At 42.0% G+C, this 8,702-nt stretch overlaps 1 pseudogene across 1 annotated transcript; it reads right to left on the bottom strand.

Annotated features, from left to right (window-relative positions):
* Positions 1-399: 399 nt before the first annotated feature.
* Positions 400-1,547, bottom strand: LOC116553031 (annotated as a pseudogene). The gene has a single exon (XR_004269604.1). The product of XR_004269604.1 is annotated as a high mobility group protein B1 pseudogene (transcript).
* Positions 1,548-8,702: the final 7,155 nt, after the last annotated feature.

Genomic DNA, 8,702 nt, shown 5'->3' with positions numbered 1-8,702 from the left:
TTTTATTTTTTGAGACGGAGTTTCGCTCTTGTTACCCAGGCTGGAGTGCAATGGCGCGATCTCGGCTCACCGCAACCTCCGCCTCCTGGGTTCAGGCAATTCTCCTGCCTCAGCCTCCTGAGTAGCTGGGATTACGGGCACACGCCACCATGCCCCAGCTAATGTTTTTTGTATTTTTTTTAGTAGAGACGGGGTTTCACCATGTTGACCAGGATGGTCTCGATCTCTTGACCTCGTGATCCACCCGCCTCGGCCTCCCAAAGTGCTGGGATTGCAGGCTTGAACCACCGTGCCCGGCCGTTTTTTTTTTTTTTTTTTTAAAAAAAAAAAAAAAAAGTTTTATTTATAAAAAACCATCAAAATGTCAACAAAACAGCTGCAACTTTTTTTTTTTGTTTGTTTTTTTGCAATTACAGAGTGGTATTCAGTTAACAGAACAACAATTATTTCATATAAGCTGCATCAGAGACAACTGAAGATGAAAAAACTACCATCCCCATATATAACTAATTTGTGCTGTGCACCAACAAGAACGTGCTTTAAATTTCCATGCCAATTTACAACCCCCATACTGTACCAGGCAAGGTTAGTGGCTACTGAAAATACCACCAGGACAGGGCTATCTAAAGACACATTCGGTAGTGTGTTAACTATACAAAAAAAGACACTGTACAGTTTAAAAACAAATCTTACACAGCCTTACATTTCAATTTTTTTCTTTAAAAGGAGTGAGTTGTGTACAGGGGGGTTAAATGCTTTATAGACAAGAAACAAAACTGCGCTAGAACCAACTTATTCATCATCATCTTCTTCTTCATCTTCATCTTCCTCTTCCTCCTCATCCTCTTCATCTTCCTCATCTTCCTCCTCCTCCTCCTTCTTTTTCTTGCTTTTTTCAGCCTTGACAACTCCCTTTTTGGCTGCATCAGGCTTTCCTTTAGCTCGATATGCAGTAATATCCTTTTTGTATTTTTCCTTCAGCTTCACAGCCTTCTTTTCATAAGGCTGCTTGTCATCTGCAGCAGTGTTATTCCACATCTCTCCCAGTTTCTTCTCAACATCACCAATGGACAGGCCAGGATGTTCTCCTTTGATTTTTGGGCGATACTCAGAGCAGAACAGGAAAAAGGCCGAAGGAGGCCTGTTGGGTGCATTGGGATCCTTGAACTTCTTTTTTGTCTTCCCTTTAGGAGGAATATAGGTTTTCATTTCTCTCTCATATCGGGCCTTATCCGCCTTTGCCATATCTTCAAATTTTCCTTTCTCTTTAGCAGACATGGTCTTCCACCTCTCTGAGCACTTCTTAGAAAACTCTGAGAAGTTGACTGAAGCATCTGGGTGCTTCTTCTTATGCTCCTCCCGACAAGTTTGCACAAAAAATGCATATGATGACATTTTGCCTCTCGGCTTCTTAGGATCTCCTTTGCCCATGTTTAGTTATTTTTCCTCAGCGAGGCACAGAGTCGCCCAGTGCCCGTCCGGCTCTCACTTGCCCCGGCGCTGTCTCTATGGAGCTCAATGTACTGCAATGGCTGTCTTTTTTTTTTTTTTTTTGAGACGGAGTTTCGCTCTTGTTGCCCAGGCTGGAGTGCAATGGCGCGATCTCGGCTCACCGCAACTTCCACCTCCTGGGTTCAGGCAATTCTCCTGCCTCAGCCTCCTGAGTAGCTGGGATTACAGGCATGCGCCACCATGCCCAGTTGGTTTTTTGTATTTTTAGTAGAGACGGGGTTTCACCATGTTGACCAGGATGGTCTCGATCTCTTGACCTCATGATCCACCCGCCTCGGCCTCCCAAAGTGCTGGGATTACAGGCGTGAGCCACCGCGCCAGGCTAGCAAACATTCTTAATTAAAATATTAGCAAATAGAATTCAGCATTGCATAAAAATAATTCACTATAACCATATAGTATTTATTGTAGGGATACACAGATGGTTCAATATTTGATAATGAATCAATAAGATCCACTACATTAAAAGGATAAAGAAGAAAAATCATATAATCATATAAATCAATGCAGAAAAAACACTTGAAAAAATATTAACATCACAAGTTTAACACATAGTTTTTAACTTTCTTATTTAAAAAATTCAGAAAATGGGAATTGAGGGAAACTTCTTCAACCTGGTAAAGGTCATATACAGGCACACCACAGAGGCTCACACCTGTAATCCTAGCGTTCCCAGACCAGGGTTGGGCTGCTATTTCTCGTGGTCCAATAATGAACTGCAGATGAGCTGGGGAGGAAGAGAGTTTTTATTTCTGTGACCAGTTACAGGGGGAAGGTCTGGAAATTATTGCCAGACCAACTCCAAATTACAAAGTTTTCCAGAGCTTCTATACCTTCTAAGCTATATGTCTACTTGTGAGTGTGCATTCATCTAAAGACATAAGTGATTAACTTCTTTTAATCTATGACTAAGGTCTGAGTCCCGACGACCTTCCTCTGGAGCCTCAGTAAATTTACTTAATCTAAATGGGTCTAGGCGCTGGAGTGATTCCCTTTATCTTGTCTCCTGCTAAATCATGGAGCTTTAGGGAGTTCCTTCAGACCTCCAATAAACTTGTTTGTGGAGGCCTGGGGAGTTTCTTCAGAACCACAATAAAACTTGTTTAACCTTAAATGGGCCTGTTAAGAATTCCTTCATTATTGCTGGGCATGGTGGTACATGCTACTCAGGAGGCTGAGGTGGGAGGATCACTTGAGCCCAAAAGTTTCTGGGCTGTAGTATGCTATGCTGATAGGGTGTCCACACTTAAGTTCAGCATCAATATGGCGACCTCCCGGGAGCGGGGGACCACCAGGTTGCTTAAGGAGGGGTGAACTGGCCCTTGTCAGAAACGGAGCAGGTCAAAACTCCCGTGCTGATCTGCTAGTAGTGGGATCATGCCAGTGAATAGCCACTACACTACAGCCTGAGCAAGATAGTGAGACCCCATCTCTAAAGAAAAAAAAAATTCCGTCATTATTTTGTCATGCTTTAAGGCCCAGAAAAGGCCTACACAAAACACTTGGTGGGCTTTTATTACATCCCAGCTTTTGTATAAGGGTACTGGCTTTTAATATTTAACTTAATCACTCAGTCAGTACTGAAACAGTTGTTATGGAGGCATGCATTAGTGAGATCTGCCTGACACGATCCCCACAGTCAATTTGCACATGATTTCTATCATGCTTGTATATTTATTAATCATTAGAATTGTAGGGAGATGGGGTGTCATAATCTTTCTGGCTATTTCCTGCTGAGAGAGGGTCACTGTTACGGGACACCAAACGCAGCGCTGGAGTGAAAGAAATTGATTTGTTCCCAGTAGCACTCTGTGTTTCGGGGCTTAGAGGCAGCACCTGTTAAAACATAATAGTGTGCAACAGCAATACATATAAATAGGTTACTGCTGTTTTCTTCTGAAATTATGTGTCTACTGTTCCGTTCACAGGGCTTCAAGAAAGCACAGCTTAAGTTTCAGTGATTTCCAATGAGAAAGAATGGGGAAAAAGGAAAAGAAAGAGGAAAAATTTGAAAACATTATTTTGAAGACCTGTAGCCAGAAAAATTAGAATTTAATCCAAACTTTTTATCTTACCGAGGAAAAAAAAAGAAATAAAAAAAGAATTTAATCCAAACTGTAGATAGTAATAAAAACTGAAAAACATCAGGCAAGACTAGAGTTACCAACAGGTGTACCATACTTTTTTAAATATAACTTTTCTCTTTCCAGTTCCCAATTTTACTGAGGATGATTCATGATAGGACCAATTTGCTTTATTATACTTGCCCAGATTGTGTGTTTGAGATGGAGTCTCACTCTTTCAACAGGCTGGGGTGCACTGGCACAATCTTGGCTCACTGCAACCTCCACCTCCTGGGTCCAAGCAATTCTCCTGCCTCAGCCTCCCAAGTAGCTGGGATTACAGGCACTCGCCACCACACCCAGATAATTTTTGTATTTTTAGTAGAGACAGGGTTTCACCATGTTGGCCAGGATGGTCTCGATTTCCTGACCTTGTAATCTGTCCACCTCGGCCTCCCAAAGTGCTGGGATTACAGGCGTGAGCCACCATGCCTGGCCGGCCAGATTATTTGTATAAACGCAGCAAGAATAATTATTTTTCACATAAATCTTTTAAGCTGGCTTTGATGGAACTTTTTTCCACAGAAGGAATCTCAGATAGGACGTTAAAGCCAAGCTGTGGATTTGTACCATCAAATATCTGAGTTAGGTGAATTCCTCTCCTCTTGAGGTTCCAAGATAACTTGGGGTTCCTGGCCTGTCATAAAGTGACATTCTTTACTTACCACAGATCAGAAACCCTGTATATGCACTGTGAACACAAAATATGAGGCCAGTTTTCCAAAGGCTTTACTGGCTCCATGAGTCAAGTTTGATTCCGTAAAGGAGAGCACACCATTCCAGTCAAAGCCTTGGTAAAATCACCAGTTTTTCCAATTGTGTCCTGTTACAAAAGAAAACCAATTCTTTTTTTTTTTTTTGGAGACGGAGTTTTGCTCTTGTTACCCAGGCTGGAGTGCAATGGCTCGATCTCGGCTCACTGCAACCTCCGCCTCTTGGGTTCAGGCAATTCTCCTGCCTTAGCCTCCTGAGTAGCTGGGATTACAGGCACGCGCCACCATGCCCAGCTAATTTTTTGTAGTTTTAGTAGAGACGGGGTTTCACCATGTTGACCAGGATGGTCTCGATCTCTTGACCTCGTGATCCACCCGCCTTGGCCTCCCAAAGTGCTGGGATTACAGGCGTGAGCCACCGCGCCCGGCCAGAAAACCAATTCTTATTGCACTTATGTAAATAACTATCTTGCCATAGATTAAAAATACTCACCAATAGTTTTCAAATTCTGGACAAAATCAGGTAGAGAGAAACAAATATGCCCCAAATTTTGTTCATGGGAGTATACTAAATTGTTAAAAGCTGTCAGTAGCTCAAAAGAAAAGTTTCCTTGACTCTGAAAAACAAAACAAAGGATTAGCAATATTTTAAGCAAAAAGTCAAAAGATCACTTCAGTCTCCTATTAGGTCAGTTAAACCAGTTAATTCCTGTCCTGCTTGATATTAATGAACATTTTAGCTCTTTAAAAGTCTTGAGGCTGGGCACGGTGGCTCACACCAATAATTCTTGCAGTTTGGGAGGCTGAGGCAGGCAGATTACCTCACTGTTTTCTAAAATGCTATCTCCAAAAAATTATTAAAAAGAAAATGGGGGATATGTGAAAGGAAAATATTTGAGCCCCTGAAATTACTAAACCAAAGGGAAAATTCAAGTTGGGAACTGCTCAGGGCAAATCTGCCTCTCATTCTATTCAAAGTCATCGCTTTGCTTACTGAGATAGCTGCATATTCTGATTGCCTCCTTTGGAAAGGCTTATCAGAAGCTGAAAAGAATGCAACAATTTAGCTCTCAATAGCTTTTAATATTTAACTTAACCACTCAGTCAAGTTAAGTTGTGACCTGGAAGCCCCCTCCCTGCTTCAAGTTTTCCCCACCTTTCTGGATGGAACCAATGTACTTCTTGCTTATATTAATTAATGTTTCATGCCTCCCTAAATGTAAAAATCCAAGCTGTGCGCTGACCATCTTGGGCTCATGTCATTAGGATTTCCTGAGGTTGTGTCATGGGTTGGCATCCTTACCCTTGGCAAAATAAATTTTCTAAATTAACTGAGACCTGTCTCAAATTTTGGGGGTTCGCACTACTTTTATCACTCATATTCAACATAGTACTAGCACTTGTAGTCAGTGCAATAAGGAAAGAAGAAAAAAAAGACATACAGGTTGCAAAGGAAGAAATAAAACTGTCAGCCAGGGCTGGTGGCTCACGCCTATAATCCCAGAACTTTGGGAGATTGAGGTGGGCAGATCACGAGGTCAGGAGATCCAGGCCATCCTAGCCAACATGGTGAAACCCTGTGTCTACTAAAAATTCAAAAATTAGCCAGGCATGGTGGTGCACACCTGTAATCTCAGCAACTCAGGAGGCTGAGGCATGAGAATCACAGGAGCTTGGGAGACAGAGGTTGCAGTGTGAGTTGAGATTGCACCACTGCACTCCAACCTGGGCGACAGAGAGTAGCGATTCTGTGTGTATTTACATACATTATATATAATATTATATATATAATAAGTTTCTAACAATGAGAGAAAAGAGCAAGAAGCAAAATCATATACACTATATACTTCTATTTGAAGCTTTTCATATCAATATATTTGGAGCTACTTCAATAGGGATTGAATTAAATAAAATATGGTCTAGTCACACAGTGCAATTCTATACAGCTATTGTATAAATGTATGCCAATTTATTTAATTCTATCTCTATTGATGACATTTACTTTGTTTCTAGTAATTTGCCATTATAAACACTGTTGCCACAATCACTGCACAGGAGTCTGCAGGTAGGTGTTAGTCTCTCGTAGGATAAATGCCTAGAAGTGGAATTGCTGGGTCAAATGGTACATGCTTTTATAATTTAGACAAATATTGCCAAATAACCCTTTGCAGATGTCTAAAGAGTCATTTGACAAAAAATAGACCCTTTCTATAAATTTGTGCAATCACAAATATTGCAAAATTCATGTAAGTACAAAGAATTGTATACCTACCACCCAAGTTTATTAAAATAATGTCAACACTTTAGTTCTGACTCTTTTTGAAAGATCCCAGGTTTTGTATTCATGGAGATCTGAACAGTTGAGGAAATGAGGATTTTTTTTTTTTTTTGAGACAGAGTTTTGCTCTCATCGCCCAGGCTGGAGTGCAATGGCACGATCTTGGCTCACTGCAACCTCCGCCTCCCGGGTTCAAGCAATCCTCCTGCCTCAGCCTCCCGAGAAGCTGGGATTACAGGCATGCGCCACCACATCTGGCTAACTTTTGTATTTTTAGTAAAGACGGGGTTTCTCAATGTTGGTCAGGCTGGTCTTGAACTCCTGACCTCGTGATCTACCTGCCTGGCCTCCCAAAGTGCTGGAATTACAGGTGTGAGCCACCACGCCCGGTCAGAAATGAGGATATTTTTATGGATGAAAACAATAGCCAAGTAAGCACTTAGAAGCCACCCACCGCTTAGGTAACTTTCCACGTTCCGGAGTAGCAGTCTTCAGGCCGAGGGTAATTATTTCCTGAAATACGCTTGAACACTTTCTTTTTTTTTTTTTTTTTTTTTGAGGCGGGGGTTGGTTTATTGTTTCCCGGCAGGCGGGAGTGGAATGGCGCGATCTCGGCTCACTGCAACCTCCGCCTCCTGGGTTCAGGCAATTCTCCTGCCTCAGCCTCCTGAGTAGCCGGGATTACAGGCACGCGCCACCATGCCCAGCTAATTTTTTGTATTTTTGGTAGAGATGGGGTTTCACCATGTTGACCAGGATGGCCTCGATCTCTTGACCTCGTGATCCACCCGCCTTGGCCTCCCAAAGTGCTGGGATTACAAGCTTGAGCCACCGGGCCCGGCCACGCTTGAACACTTTCTAAGGGAATAAAAGCATGGATGATTTTAAGGAAAGAAAGTTCCACATCTCCCTCTTCTAGCTGGACTCTTTCCTAAAGCCAAGGGCCTGAGAATGTATGTGTGCCCTGTTTGCTGATCTCCCAGAAGAAATGCACTACTCACCACCATCTGCAATGATTCACTGGCACCTACTTCTCTTCTTTAATAATTTCTACCAGGTATCATTATATTTAGGTTAACTTTAGGGGAATATGTAATGAATTCTCCTGTAAATGCACATAATAGCGATCATTGATACATGAAATCTAGTAATACCCTAAACTTGAGAAAACAGCTTCATTTTATTGGGATTAACTCCTCTTTCTTAGATGTGTATATTCTGTCAAATGCATATTTGTAAACAACTGATTTCAACTATGAGATTAATCTGTGACTAAATCTATATATAATAGTTCACAGTCATTTATCTGTTATGAATATTTAGGTTTTGGATCATAGCCAGTGTGAAAATCCTAAACTATAATCCTCTTTTTTTTTTCTAGACAGAGTCTCTCTTTCGGGTGGATCACGAGGTCAAGAAATCGAGACCATCTGGTCAATATGGTGAAACTCCGTCTCTACTAAAAATACAAAAATTTCGCTGGGCGTGGTGGCGCGTGTCTGTAATCCCAGCTACTCAGGAGGCTGAGGCAGGAGAATTGCCTGAACCCAGGAGGCGGAGGTTGCAGTGAGCCGAGATCGCGCCATTGCACTCCAGCCTGGGTAACAACAGTGAAACTCCGTCTCAAAAAAAAACAGCCAAAAACAGAAACAAAACACCTTGCTTTCACTTAAAAAATTTTGTTTTCAATTCATCTATGGACTCTCTGGTACCTACAACTTAAGTGTCTAGTGCCTTTGGGGAAGTTACTTCCTTTTTTTTTTTGACAGAATCTTGCTCTGTTGCCCAGGTTGGAGTGCAGTAGTGTGATCTTGGCTCACTGCAACTTCCACCTCCTGGGTTCAAGGGATTCTACCGCCTCAGTCTGCTGAGTAGCTGGAATTATAGTCTCATGCCACACAGCTAATTTTTATATTTTTAGTAAAGTTGGGGTTTCACCATTTTGGCCAGGCTGGTCTCGAACTCCTGGTCTCAAGTGATCCACCCACCTTGGCCGCCCAAAGTGCTGGGATTACAGGCTTGAGCCCTCCGTCCTGGCCTCTAGTGTTATTTCTTTCTTTTTTTTTTTTTTTTTTT

This window comes from Sapajus apella, unplaced genomic scaffold (assembly GCF_009761245.1).
Source record: "Sapajus apella isolate SASKATOON/1434 unplaced genomic scaffold, GSC_monkey_1.0 scaffold12, whole genome shotgun sequence".
Taxonomy (NCBI): Eukaryota; Metazoa; Chordata; class Mammalia; order Primates; family Cebidae; genus Sapajus; species Sapajus apella.
The sequence above is the reverse complement of the archived record's forward strand: the minus strand, read 5'-3'. Positions and strand labels throughout refer to the sequence as shown.